Below are 14853 nucleotides of genomic sequence, written 5' to 3'. Positions count from 1 at the left end.
CTATGCTATGTATAACTGCTATTACTATGCTATGTATAACTGCTATTACTATAATATGTATAACTGCTATTACTATGCTATGTATAATTATGCTAGTACTAGTAACTGATACTGGCCTGCTGTAAGATTTGATCCGGCCCTCGAGACATTTTGTAAAACCCAATTAAAAAAAATATATTGCACTACTTACTCATCATAGAGTCTTATCACAGAATCAAGAGTGAGGCGGCAAATATCAAAGACACACACTGGCGGAGCAACAAAAGATAATTGCTTCTCAATTGTTCTACACTAAACGATTCTAGAACATTCCTTCATTTTGCCTATATGAGGGGGTGGATGGTCCGAACTTTAGTTCAGTTCTATTTGAGCTACCGAGGTGATAGCTTCGACAAGCGATATCCTAACGAACTGCTTGTGCCGTAAGTTTTCTTTGTGACTAAGTGTGCATCTTGAGTGCTTACTAATTATATTTTGATATTAAGTTTATCGGCGGCAAAGGCTACACACCATATTCACTGCTCGGCCCACAATGGGAGATGGCGGCAAAGTCTAAACTATATTTACTGCTTATCGAAGACGAATTCGATGAACTTCAGTCAACGCCCTGCGCCCTACGACAGGAAGAGATCCCGAGTTCAAGTCTCAGTAAACTTTTTTAAAAATTAAATTTCAAATAAAAGGTGCAGCATTCATTGCAAAAAAATTAATAGTAACATTAATTATAATTTCTAAAAAATGATTTTTACGTATGTATTTTTTACGCTTTAAGTTATGTTTATTTTATAAATTATATTCATCTTGCTATTGACTGGTAGTCTCGGTGAGTTTATTTTTTGAATTTCCAGACCTACCAAGATGGTTCTGCCACAAAAAAAAAAAAAGGTTGGGGACCACTGGTGTTGACCAACCAATGTTGTTGCTTCTAACCACAGGCCAAGTATCAAGATTCATTTCTGGAAACCACCTAGAGATAAATTTATGGAAATCGAACAATGTTTTGAACCAGGCACACTGGGACCCAGGCCCCAACGCGCATGGCTATTATATTATAAAAAATAATAAATAACCCACAAGAATAATATTTATTTTAAAATTTATTCTCTTACATTTATCAAAATTGATGCTTTTGTTTCAGATGTCAAGGCTAAAAACAAGTGGCAAAACCTTCGAATTAACTAAATGATGTAAAAGCGTAAACTTAAATCAACACCTTCCTGGGCTGAAGGAGGTCAAGCTTAAAATAGGCTGGTCATTTTTGGACAGCAGCTCCCTAGTGAGGAGAACGGAGGGGGGCGGTGAAGAGTTGACGTTCAGTAGAACTAGTGAGCCTGAGAGTTCGAATGGAGGTACACTCAGTTTTCCGAAAGAGGTAGCAAGTCGATTCTCAGGATCAAATCACACCGGTCATACCATCGAAAAGAAAAAAAAAATGTTACGGTGGAGACGATGAGGTGGACCGGCAATATCTGAAGCACCTCGGAAGTGTCATCTGCGGCTCTTCACAACAACCATCCCGATCTTTTATTTTTTAAAAATTTGTTACCTCAAATAAAACAATTGGACTCGAATCAAAATTTGAGTTTTAAGGTGGAAGTGGCGCAGTTACTTCTGAAGAAGCTGCAACAGGCCGCCCATACTTCTTCAACTGTCACGTAAGAAGCTCTAAAAGCGGCCCATACTTCTTCAAATGCCACTATTACTTGTGAGGAAACTCCAAGAGGCCGCCCATACTTATTTGAATGCCGCTCAAGTTACTTATGAGGAAGCTCCAACACATCAGTGTTTATCAGTTTCATTTAAAGAAACATGATTTCTAACGAAATATTTGTAATATTAAGACAATATTATTTTTAAAAATATATGAAAGCGGCAACATGAGAAATTAACTTAATTTTAACGGGAATGGAAGGTTACCATTCACATACCTGCCCGTTTATGGCAGGTTATCAACCTATTCTATCGGAGTGTGATGGTCGAGGTTCGTTCTGTGGGTCAATCACGAAATACATTTCAACAATAGCCGCCATCGTCCTTCCAGCCCATACTGTAGGGAAAGGGAAAAAGAGCAGTAGGTTGGTCAGCTTTGAAAATATATTCCATTAATCCGCTAAGAATGTATATAACCTGCGAATCCTGCCGCGCCAAGAAGTTCCTCCACCAGATTATCGTTTATTATTATTTCTTCTAATGGAAATATGTAATAATTTTACACAATTCCAGATTGCGGTGGAAGGGTTTTTCGAAGGCTGACCCAGGAGGTACACGGAGGAGCACCGGCCGAAATATGTTTACAGCACTCGATCACAATGGGCTATTTTTTAAATATTGATTTGGTTTCATTTTAAGGAAATAAAATATAAACTTTTAAACACCACATGTTGATAATAACTTTTTCTACACCACCCTATTGATAACAACTTTTTATACACCACCCTATTGATAAAAACTTTTTCTACACCACCCTATTGATAACAACTTTTTCTACACCACCCTATTGTTAACAACCTTTTATACAGCACCCTATCAATAACTTTCAACTTTTACTTTTTTAAGAATTTGAAATTTAGGGTCATTTGTATAGTTCAAGATTCTGTTACCGAATTTTTCGTCCATTTTTTATATAATTCGCTATTTCTCAAGATCACTTCCATGTTTCGAAATCTGAGCTATCTGATGGGAGCCCCCTCAATTCAATTCAGACCATGGCGCTAGTATTGCCTAGATTATGGCAGCCTTTCCAATTGAACCTTTCGGTTGCCGTAGGTTACCCGGAACAGTAGGAGTTAAGGCGAATAGGATATCGGTAATTTTATCAGGCTTTACGATTAAAAGGAGGTCGTCAACATATTTTTGATAAAGGTGTACCATTATGGAGTTAACTGTTAAAGTGAGATATAATAATTCATTTTTTATTATGTACACGTTCCTCTGTGGCTAACTGTGAATATATCGTTTGTACCGTTTGCAACGGTTTTGTAACAGTCGGTGGTTGCCATCAAGCTAGTTATGTGTTTGCGTTCTTGGTTTTCACTACAGTAAGAACATTTTATGCTATTTAACCGTAACAATAAAACAGCAATAGCAGTAAAAACATTTTATTTGTGTCCACCACCCCCGCGTTCAATATGATCAAGATCATTAAGAAGATTGTTGGAAAGGTTGGGGGCTAGAGGATTGCCCATGGCTAGACCTGAACTTTGTTTAAAAAATTGATCATGGAAGATAAGGTTGACCGGATCCACAACAAAGTAGGAGAGATTTGGCGTAAGAAGAGGGGTAAGGTGTAGAATGGCGAACCAGTTGATTTCTACTAAAAGGAAAGCTTTATCTTTTGGAATATTAGTAAATAAACTTTCACCATCGAAGGAAGTGGTCCCGAATGGTGAAGGCTAATAATTGATCGTGGAGGTGAAAAGAGTTGTGAATGCCATATGGATTGTTATCACTAAGAGCTTGTAAACAGGGGAGTAGGAATTTACTGAGTTTAGAAGAGGGGGAACTGATATTAGAAGTGATAGGACGGAGGGGGGTATTTGGTTTGTGAATTTTGGAAAGGCCATAAAAACGAGAAGCAACAGAATTGTATGAAATGAGGTTTTTGTATGTAGCATAGTTTTGTTGTTTTAAATTGAAGAGATTCCAACAAATCCCACCAAATCACCTTTACCCTTTGTCGTAAACCTACTGACTGCCCTACAGTTTCATTTAATGATGTTACTCTTACCCCTGTCGAACAGGTCCGCTACCTTGGACTACATTTGGACAAGCGATTAACCTGGAATCCTCACACCAGACTGAAAAGACAGGAAACTGCACGTCGATTTCGACTATTACAGCACTTACTAGACAAACGGTCTAAACTTCCAACACATTACAAAATACTGATCTACATGACTGTAATAAGGCCAATCTGGACATATGGAGTTGAGCTTTGGGGCCTCACTAAACCTTCGAATTCCTCTCGTATTCAATCCTTACAATCCAAAATCCTTCGTAAAATCCTCAATGCTCCTTACTTCTCATCACCTCACAAATAAAACCATACAAAAGACCTTAATGTTCCCTATGTACCGATCTAGCCCGAACCAGATATCACTCCTTCTATTATAAACTCTCTAACCACTCAAACCCCCTAGTTTCTAATCTTGCATCCTCTTCCATTCCTGACAATACTCTGAGGCGCCTGAAAAGAAGATGGTCATGAGACTAGCTAATGTAAAATGTCATTAGAGTGCTACCAATGGGTAGTTTCTCTACACGCCTGTAACACTCCAATTTAACTTAGATCAGATTTACTAAATGTATTATAATGCACAGTTGTAAATAGCAATAAATAAATATTTAAAAAAAAAAAAATTGAAGAGATCTTGAAGATGTTTGTTTATCATGGTTTTAGGTGAAGAAGTAGGGTTTCGGGATTTGAGTACGTTTGTGGATCGGGTCAGATAGAGTTGTCATTTTAGTCAGAACAGTCTTGTTACCTTTGTGATAATAATTTAATACTGGGATCTAAGAATGAATCAGATGAAAGAAAGTTCTTTAAAGAATTGGGGAGAAAAATTGGAATAAAAGCGTGGAGGGTGTTAATAATTAATTAATAATTAAAATATTATTGCAAATAGAAATACACCAAAACTCATTGCTATCACTATCGTTGAAATGGTGAAAAGGGGGTCTTTATAAATGATGAGAACATTACAAATGATGAGAGCACTATAAATGATGAGAGCATTTCAAATGATGAGAACATTACAAATGATGAGAGCATTACAAATGATGAGACCACTATAAATGTTGAGAGCATTTCAAATGATGAGAACATTACAAATGATGGGAACATTATAAATGATGAGACCACTATAAATGTTGAGAGCATTTCAAATGATGAGAACATTACAAATGATGGGAACATTATAAATGATGAGAACATTACAAATGATGAGAGCACTATAAATGATGAGAGCATTACAAATGATGAGAACATTATAAATGATGAGAACATTATAAATGATGACAAGATTACAGATGATGAGAACATTATAAATGTATTAGAAATCAGTAACAAATTTGGCTTTGATTTTTAGTGAAGAATTGACTACTGACAAATTAGAGTTTAAGCTTAGAATGTTAAGTACGTTTGATGGAATATAAATAGGAGAAATATTGACCTTTTGGATAAATTTTACTTGTTAGTGGTTGTTGAATGATCTGTACTGATGAGTTGCAGTATATTGTCTAAACGGATTGTGTTGAATTAACGTGGAAACATTTTTAAAATAGGTCTCACCCAAATTGGAAGAGATGTTATATTAGAGAAAGTTGTATAGTTTCGCGGATTTTTAAATTAAGCAAAGATTTCTTGAATTTTGAAAAATAGGACGAGAGTTTATAATTAAGGTTTAGATACAGTTATACGACTAACCTGGAATCCTCACACAGGAACTCCCTAACCACCCAAACCCACTAATCTCTAACCTTGCTTCCTCTTCCATTCCTGGCAATCCTCCGAGGCGCCTGAAAAGAAGATGGCCTCGTGACCTTATATTGTAAACTGTTTTTAGAGTTCTACTACTGGGTAGTTTCTCTACATCCTGTATCATATCATTATTTCATTATGATCAAATTTACTGGTTGTATTTTTTTATACAGTTGTAAATATCAATAAATAAAATTTTAAAAAATAGATACAGTAATACGTTTAAGAGAGTTAATTGTTGATATATTTTGGTAAAAGGAAGTTGGACTGGCATAAGAGCAAAACATTTGTTGTACTAAATTGTGGGTCAGGCGTTTGTGAAGAAAATTTTATTTTTATGGTCTCTGAATTAAGGTTGTAATCTCCTTTTGTTTTTCGGCCTTTATGAAAACATGCAATTCTGGTCGAAACGTCGGCACAAATAAATAAGTTTTGTATATTTTAGTATTTTTGCTGAACGGACCCTAGACCATCTTCTTATCTGACTCAGTTTGTTCGTTCGCTTTATGAACTTTTTTTATCTTTCAGTTTTTTAGAACTGTTGTTTTTTTGTATATAGATATAAAAATAGATGTATATTATGCAGGAAATCTATTTACCTATGTAGACAGATATCTTGCATATGCAGCATGATAGTAGACAAAACATGGCAATATTAACGGCCCATTATCATTGAAACATAAGGATAGATAATTAAGATTTAGCGGCGGTTGCCAATTCACTATCTCGGGGTCGAATGTTATTACTAACGATGTAGATCTTAATATTTATAGGCTCCTTCCGATCTTGCTCCGTTTAACACTGCCGCTACCTAGGTACTTCAAGATACCTGCGCTCCCTAGATACTTCAAGATACCTGCGCTGCCTAGATACTTCAAGATACCTGCGCTGCCTAGATACTTCAAGATACCTGCGCTGCCTAGATACTTCATTCAAGCAGTAAGTGTCTTCCACCTTCAATCGAATTTATTCTCTCTTAATATTTTTTCCTCTTAGCTTTGTCTTCGGCATGAAGACGGCAAATCTTGGTTCAGAAACAGAAGGCTGACCGCCCCTAACTCGCAGGGAAGATGATTTCGTTCGTTATATTATATAGAGGATTCCGTTATGAAGGGATCAATATGAAAAGAACACATTAATGAAGCAATAATATTATTTAAATGTTGATGATCCTATGAAGAAAAAATTGTTTTATTGTGTTTAACCTCGGTAATCTAAACTAATTGCTGCAGGGGTGTTCGGATTATATTAAGTATTAGCAAAAATGCTTTACAAATTTCAACAATATGAATGTACATAACTAGTTTTATTTTAAAAAAAATAAAATTTTTTGAGACAAGGTAATTATTTATTAAATAAATCAAAAATTAGTATCCAATTCTGTCTCAACACTTTATTTCTCACTAGTCCAACGTTTCGGCCATTCTAGCCATCTCCAAGGACATCTTCAATACAAAACTCCTCCTCACATTAATTTACAATTTCGATTGCAGGCTATTCTGCCCAGGTCATTTTCTTTATTCTAAGTTCAAAACCTATCCATTTAAAAACATTAACATTTATTTTTCTCTATAAAATTATCAACAATATAAAATACACCACCATATATAATAAAAGATAAATGGTTTGTTATATAGTGGTGTATTTTATATTGTTGATAATTTTATAGAGAAAAATGTTAATGTTTTTAAATTTTAAATGGATAGGTTTTGAACTTAGAATAAAGAAAATGACTTGGGCAGAATAGCCTGCAATAGAAATTGTAAATTAATGTGAGGAGGAGTTTTATATTGAAGATGTCCTTGGAGATGGCTAGAATGGCCGAAACGTTAGACTAGTGAGAAATAAAGTGTTGTGACAGAATTGGATACTAATTTTGGATTTATTTAATAAATAGTTTTATTTTATTTTTTTTGTTATATATTTTATAGAAAATTGAAGATTAAAGTTATTTTTTTTTTCTTTTACATTCCCAGTAATATTACTCAGTGATGATTTAATTCATTAAAATTGTAAGACTGTTCATTTATAAATGAAAAAAAAAAGTATAAATAAAAAAAAAAACTCTTTGTATCGATTGGCATTTACTTAAAATTAGATAAAACAAAATGACCGACCAAATTTGTACTATTCATATTTCTACTATTAATTAAATTTGTTTTACAAAATGAAATGATTAATACAATTATAGATATTATGCATTTGATTCCGACAAAATATATTATTAACACTTTTATAGAAATTAGATTACCCGATATCGACTGTAAACATTTTCGATTCTCACGGTGAATACAATAACTTGCTTATAGAAGGAGAAGTTAATATGCCCTTCAAACATTTGCACATCTATTTGAAAACAAAAATGTTATTGCTAAGTTTTATCAAAACAGTAACTTTTTTTTTTTTTCGGTTAACCGAAATTACATTGTATTTTTAACAGGTAGTTCAATCAATATGGTAATTAAATTTTTTATCATATTTAATATTTGATATTTTGCTTTATTTGAATAGTAACTCAATATTATGTTACTGCAATTTTTATATATTTTTTTTTGTCCGATGAGTTTATATTTAATTTTAATATCTAATTTAAATATATTAGCAGACCCTAGATTTAGTGATGTAGATAGTTGTTATTAATTAAATATAATTAAAAGTTCATATAAATTAATATATTTAGTTATTTATACACTGGATTAATGACTGAATTAATTGCTTATTATTGCTATTTAGTTTATAGCGATGAAATACATATAAAATATACATAAATTCCAAAATGACTTCACGAAACTTGAGGGCTTTATCGTTGCACCAAGGACCATAAACCGGATTAAACAAATTAGAACCCAAGATATAAACTAAAATGTTTAAAACGTTTTTCTTTATTTGAAACTACTAGTTCGCCGTTATAGACCCATTAAATCTAAATTTCGCTAATGTAAGTTAAAAAATCAGACATTCAGTTTTTCAGAAAAAAACCTTCAAATAAACAAAGGAGGAAAATTCCTAATTTTTAATTCCTTTGAAAAACGGTATTCAAAGATTTCAGAAGCGTTATAAGCCAACATCATTAGCTTTTTCATAAACAATTGTTTTTTACCTACTTAACTGAAATCCTCATTTTTTATTTTTTTAAAATTTTTAATGAATAAAAAATGAATTAATAGAATCAGTAATATTTTTTCCTTATTCTTGAGAAAGAGACAGGTTGATTGGGATATAATAACATAATTGACACATATAATAATAATATAATTGACACATATAATAACATAATTGACACATAATAATAACATAATTGACACATATAATAATAACATAATTGACACATATTATAATAACATAATTGACACATATAATAACCATGAAGAAAATGTATATTTGTATTATTGATAAGTTTTTATTTTAGCAGAGAAATCGGAACAGCCTATAACCTTCCCGACAAAATGCTCAACATTTAGCAGACACATCACACCCGGATGAACGGTACGGCAGCGCATGTAGTACCAACAAACAAATATCGATTCTTATATATAGTGTAATCTCCGTAATTTCAACTAACTGTGGGGGGGGGGGAGGTGTTTCTTAGCAAAAATTAACAATAAGAATGTACATAAATTTTTTTAATGATTTAATTTTCTTTACAAATTTTATTGGAAATTTAACAGTTTGAAGTTTGAAAGAGAGAGAGAAATACTTTATTTATCTATGCTGCCTACTACATAATACATCAGGTTGCTATCTCACACAGCATACTTATCAATCGGACATATATACATTACACATACATGGGGTATAATCAGAAAAAAAAGAGATACAATAATAGGATATAATAAATAATTTTTTTCACCCCTACAGGTTCCTTTTACAATCCATTTCGGTCTGTACGACAAATACAAATGTTTCGTTCATTCCTATTTTTCTTTCTCATTTCTGCTCCTCCAATTTCACCCTTTCACAATTATTCAATTTACCCGATCAACAAATTCGCTCTCCGGAATTCACCCTCCTAGATCCTCTTCAGTGACCCGCTAAACAAATTCAATATTAGACGGTAATGTGAGATCAGACCATCATTCATAGTCACAGCAGTAGATCAGTTTACCAAGAACAAACAAATAGATACATTTTACGAGAATAAGACTAACACAGATTAAAAAAAAATAATATAAAAAAACCGGTTACAGGAAACACTTGAATGGATAAATAAGTTTATAAAAAATACACAAAAAAATAGTATTAATAAAATAAAATAATTTAATGAATAAATAAAACAAAGAATAATCTCCGAGCTAATTCCCATGCAGGTGATGGATGGTGTTTGATCCCCAGGGAGTCCAAAATTAAAAAAAAAAATTCTTTCACATCGCCAGTAATGCTAAGTGATGATTCATTTTGTTAAAACTATAACACTGTTCATTTTTAAGGGAAAAAGTATTATAAAAATAAATATTCTCTTTGTATGCATTTATTTATTACATTATAAAAAAATGAATTTACCAACAAAATTTGTAATATACTTATTTCTAATATTAATTAAATTAGTTTTACACAATCAAATGATTTATACAATAGATATTATGTTATATGATAATATTGTCTTTCTCATTCCAACAAAATATATTATCAATACTAAAAATTTCCAGTTTAGATTTTCATGGTGATTACAATAACATGCCGATAGATCGGGAAGTCAATAATGGCCTTTACACTTGTTCACTTTTATTTTTAAAAAAACTAATATTGTTCCCAGCTAAGTTTTCTCATAAAAAGCTACTTTTTTTATACCAGTTCGGATTACTGGAGTGTTCAGACTCACGAAGTTCGGATTCCTGAATTTTGGATTGCTGGAATGTTCGGACTACCGACATCACATTATGTTATTATTTGCTTCTTCTATTGCAAATTTTATGTTTTCATTTACATTATTTCACGACTTAAATTGTTTATTGTCTTCGTGGTCTTTTGCAATGATGAAAATGATCAATATAATTTTTATTAATTATAAGATTTAGTTGTTAATATATCGATATGCTCATCTAATAATTTATCCACGCACATCCGCTTACAAGAGGAGACAAGACAGGTGAGATCACACATTTCAATGAAAGTTTTTTTGGCGATACGAACTGAAAAGATATTAGAAATGAGTCCGAGAATTCTTTATAATGCGCCGTAAGAGAAAAAAAAAATTTTACTTAGGTTCAGAAATTGTCATCGTATATTTTGCTCTGCATGTATTTATAGTTATTATTAGGGATAGGATTTTTATGTGCTAAAAAACCTGAAATATGTACATAAATATATGCTAATAAATTGTCAAATATTTAAAAAAATATGTTAATAATATGTATTTATAAATTTTGTATTATTCAACAATATAAATTACTAATTAATCAGTAACTTTATAACTTAAAAAAATTTACATAAATATGTATTTATTATATATTATATGAATAATATTTTAAATAAATTATATTAAAATATGTACAAAAAAATGAACTGAGAGAAAACATATTTGTTCAATAACACAACATTAATTAGTAATTGTAATTAAACTAATTGATTAATAATTACTCAGAATGAATTATAAACAAATTATAAATGGAAATAAAGAATAATCCTTATTAAAAAGAAAAAAAACTTCAGAAAAATATTTAAAACTTTGGAAGAAATCAATTATTCAGCAAGGTCGGTTAAAAAATTATTGCAGATTAAATGCATTTTTAAATTTTCAATTAAAAATCTTCGCCGGTTTGACCGCAGATTGGACTTGTATCGGCTAAAAGATCTTTCAACATCTACTGATGTTATAGGGGCATACTTAAATGAAGCTATTTCCATTGCATCTAGTTCGATATTCTGCATCACCCGGGCGGTTGTGTCATCATTTGGTCCGAGGAGAGAGGGACTCAATGATTTTATATCCTGAATTTTTTTTTTAACACGTCCTGTACTTTTTTCTTTATGACTTCTCCGTTTTCACCACCTATATTTTCCAGTCTTTCTATTGCTTCGTTCACAGTCTTTAAATTTTGTGTCAGTGGAAGGTCCTTTTCTTCTAATTTTGTAATTGTGTTGGATAAAAATACCACGTTTGCACTTATGCCAAATCAGTCTTTATTGAGTTAACTGTTAACAAGTTGTTCGCTTTCTCTACTGCAGTGGCGTCAACATTAAGTTTTGATATTATTTTTCAAAATTTAAACAATAATATTGGGCTCCATCAAGCCAGCTGCCTCATCATGTTCCGGTGGTAAAGCTAAGTCAGGATGTGTTTCTTTAAAAATAGTAATACGACTGGGAGCCTTCAAAAACTTTTTTTTTACAGTGCACACAAGCTTGTCTACATTTAGACATGAATTGTGAGTACCAGACAGGTCAAATGAACTGCCTTAGGATAAAGAACTTTAATGGCATTACCCGCTTTATCCATGTAAGGTGCCGCGTCTGACAAAAACAACAAAACTTTATCATGAGTGATGCCCGTAGGCCAAAGAACAGTCATAGATTGGTATCTAGTCTTGCAATCCTTTCATGGTTACATTTTTCGAGGATTTCACAATCCAGCAAATAGGATTTTGAAGGTGCCTCAACACTTAGCCTGCCAACGATGCCAACGCCCTTCCATATCCGTACTCTCGTCCACAGAAATCTAAATCGACCCATCCGAAATTGCTTTCCGAATTTCCGTTAAAGTCTCCTCGTATATAATTTTCAAATAATTTTTTCTTAAAGTGCTTTCATTTGGGATTACTCGGCATGTGTATTTCTCAAGAAAGGTTTTTAAGTCCGGATCGCGAATTTTGTAGATAGGAATGTCTGCCTTGACAAATGCCCAGCACAAATATAAATACATAGTATAAAAAAATGCCACAGGAATAATACCTTTGCTCTTTTTAATTGATTCTGGGGAATTCTCAATGTAATTCTGTGTGAAAATTTATTATTGCCACTGCATTTAATTTGTGTTCAAAGATGAAGACATAGAATTTTTACGCACTATTTATGATAAATGATAAATTTCACCTTTAAGTATCTTGCGTTCTCTTGAATTTTATGTAGTTGCTGCGAAAAATGTATTTAAAATTGAACAAATAATTTAAGGAAATATGTGATTCAGGACAGAAAGCCTAAAAATATGTTAAAAAGAACAAATATTTCAGAAAATATGTAAAAAAGGCCAAATATTTAAAAATATGTAAAATAAAAATGGCTCTTTTTGACCAGAAATGTGTTGAAACATCTTTAGTTAGTAAGGAATCGCAGATATCATGGTGAGGTAAAAATATGTGAAAACAAAAATCCTATCCCTAGTTATTATATATCGATCGGTTTGTTATTTTGTGTATAATAGAACAAAACATTATTTATGGTTTATTTTTAAAACAATTTTGATCCTTTTTCTCTCAGCTTTATTCTTTTTTAACATCCGACGTTTCGACCTCTCAGGTCATTCTCAAGGATTCCTTATTTTCTTTTCATTTTTTTTTTTTCTTTAAAATTCTTAAATGCCGGCTAATTGGCTTTGTCCCAATAAATTCTTCTATTAAATTATTTCCTAAATTTAAAACTTTTATTAACCACTTTTATGTTAATTTATAAACTCCAAACAGAACCTACTACGAAACGTCGGATGTTAAAAAAGAATAAAGTTGAGAGAAAAAGGATCAAAATTGTTTTAAAAAGAAACTAAACCACTCTCAAACAACTATATTAATAAAAAATAAATCTAATAATTATTTATGGTATTAATGAGAAAATTAAATTTGAAAAATTTTACATGAATACTTCCCTTTCTATACATTCCATATAAGTGTTACCTTCATTCGCACGATTGTAGCTGACATTCTGAACTCAAACCAAACCGGGGAAATTGGAGGATATTCAGCAAAGGAGACGAGATTGAAATAAAGTTATACAGTAAGTTTTTTTTTTCTTTAATTTTATCGAATTATTATTTAAAACAAGAAACTGTTTTCATTAAAATACTTTATTATTTAAAAAGCAGGTAGCAGAAGTGTAGCAATGGAGAGGCAAAGAGGAACATCGATTCTCTATATTCGATTTTTTCATAGGAATAACAACAATTAAGTAATAAAAAAAAGAAGAAACATTACTTGAAGATTTGAGGTGACCTACTGACCCATCCCCCTGAGACTAGGGGCTCATCCAAGACTTGGCCTGGACACAGTACTTCTTGCGATGTCACTAGTAAGTAATTACCTTCATTATAGTGACCTATATAACTTTGATGCGCGCTCTTATGATCGATTTAATCCCTTATGGGCTTAAGTCGAAAATATGAACTTCTCAGGAGAGCAAAAATAAAGTTCAAAACATTATGTAAAATCTAATTATTGATATTTTTATAAAAAAAATAAAGTAGTAAGTCCATTTGAAGCATAAAGACTTATTACCGACCGGTAGCACTGATTTGGTGCTACAATACGACATAATCTCCAAATGCTCAAAAAATGACTTAAGCCCAAGACCGCGCATCAAAGATACATAATAATAAAGTTAATTTATCATCTCCATTTCATTCATAAAAATATATTAATCTAAAAAAAAATTAAAATAAAATATCACTTATTGTATTATTACTCGAAAAAGGCGAACCCTACTGGAGGGTGATGTGTCGCATAGCCTGCTCATTTTATGGGCGGTAATTTGTGCCAACTGTTCAAATTCGATGTCTAAATTTACTCAGTAGTATGTAATTTAAGTTTCGTAAGACTTTTCGATTTTGAGCTAGCCTGTTGACAAACATATGGAAGGGACCTCCAAACGAGTATTTATGTCAAAAACTCAAAACATGTGAAACTTTTCACAATCTCAATACTTTCCCTTACTATATATGGATATAGGTAAGTGGGAGTAAAAATATCTAAAATGAAAAGGAAAAACTGTCGATTTTACATTTAATGATGCATTTAGATTCATTAACTCATATCAGGAAAATTTTACGCATACAGCATTGTTTATCCAAAACGTGCTACATTGATATTTGCTGATATATACTGAGAGATAGCGCAATTTCTTCCTCGGCAAGATTCTAGCTGTCCTCAGCGAAGTTTTGTGGAAAGATTCAGTTCTCGCGATATCGTTTTAGTTTTTATCTCAGCTGATGTTTTAGTTTTTTATACAACTGATACAGTTTGGAATTACTAAAAATACTTATATTGTTTTGATATACTGTGTGAAAAATAAAATAATTGTTGCTGGCCATTTCGTGCGTATAGTTTTATATCTTCTAATATTTTATATATATATATTTCCTTGTTCGATCGTGTAATTATTTGTTAGTAATAAAAGGATGAGAAATTCATTCGTTGTAATGCCACTGAAAGAAGTGGTTTTGTTTAAATTAT

General features: G+C 31.9%; 1 protein-coding gene across 1 annotated transcript in view; it reads left to right on the top strand.

Moving 5' to 3' along the window:
* The first annotated feature begins 6338 nt into the window (after positions 1-6338).
* Positions 6339-14853, top strand: part of LOC106679174 (uncharacterized) — a 24132-nt gene continuing 15617 nt past the window's right edge. Inside the window, exon 1 of the mRNA XM_014418174.2 lies at positions 6339-6418. The gene's annotated coding sequence lies outside the window, so the exon portion shown is untranslated. The remainder of the gene's footprint in view (positions 6419-14853) is intronic.

The sequence above is a fragment of the Halyomorpha halys genome, unplaced genomic scaffold, assembly GCF_000696795.3.
Source record: "Halyomorpha halys isolate HHAL.00 unplaced genomic scaffold, Hhal_1.1 Scaffold181.1, whole genome shotgun sequence".
In the NCBI taxonomy this organism is placed as follows: Eukaryota; Metazoa; Arthropoda; class Insecta; order Hemiptera; family Pentatomidae; genus Halyomorpha; species Halyomorpha halys.
Note: the sequence above shows the minus strand (reverse complement) of the source record. Positions and strands in the feature narration are given on the sequence as shown.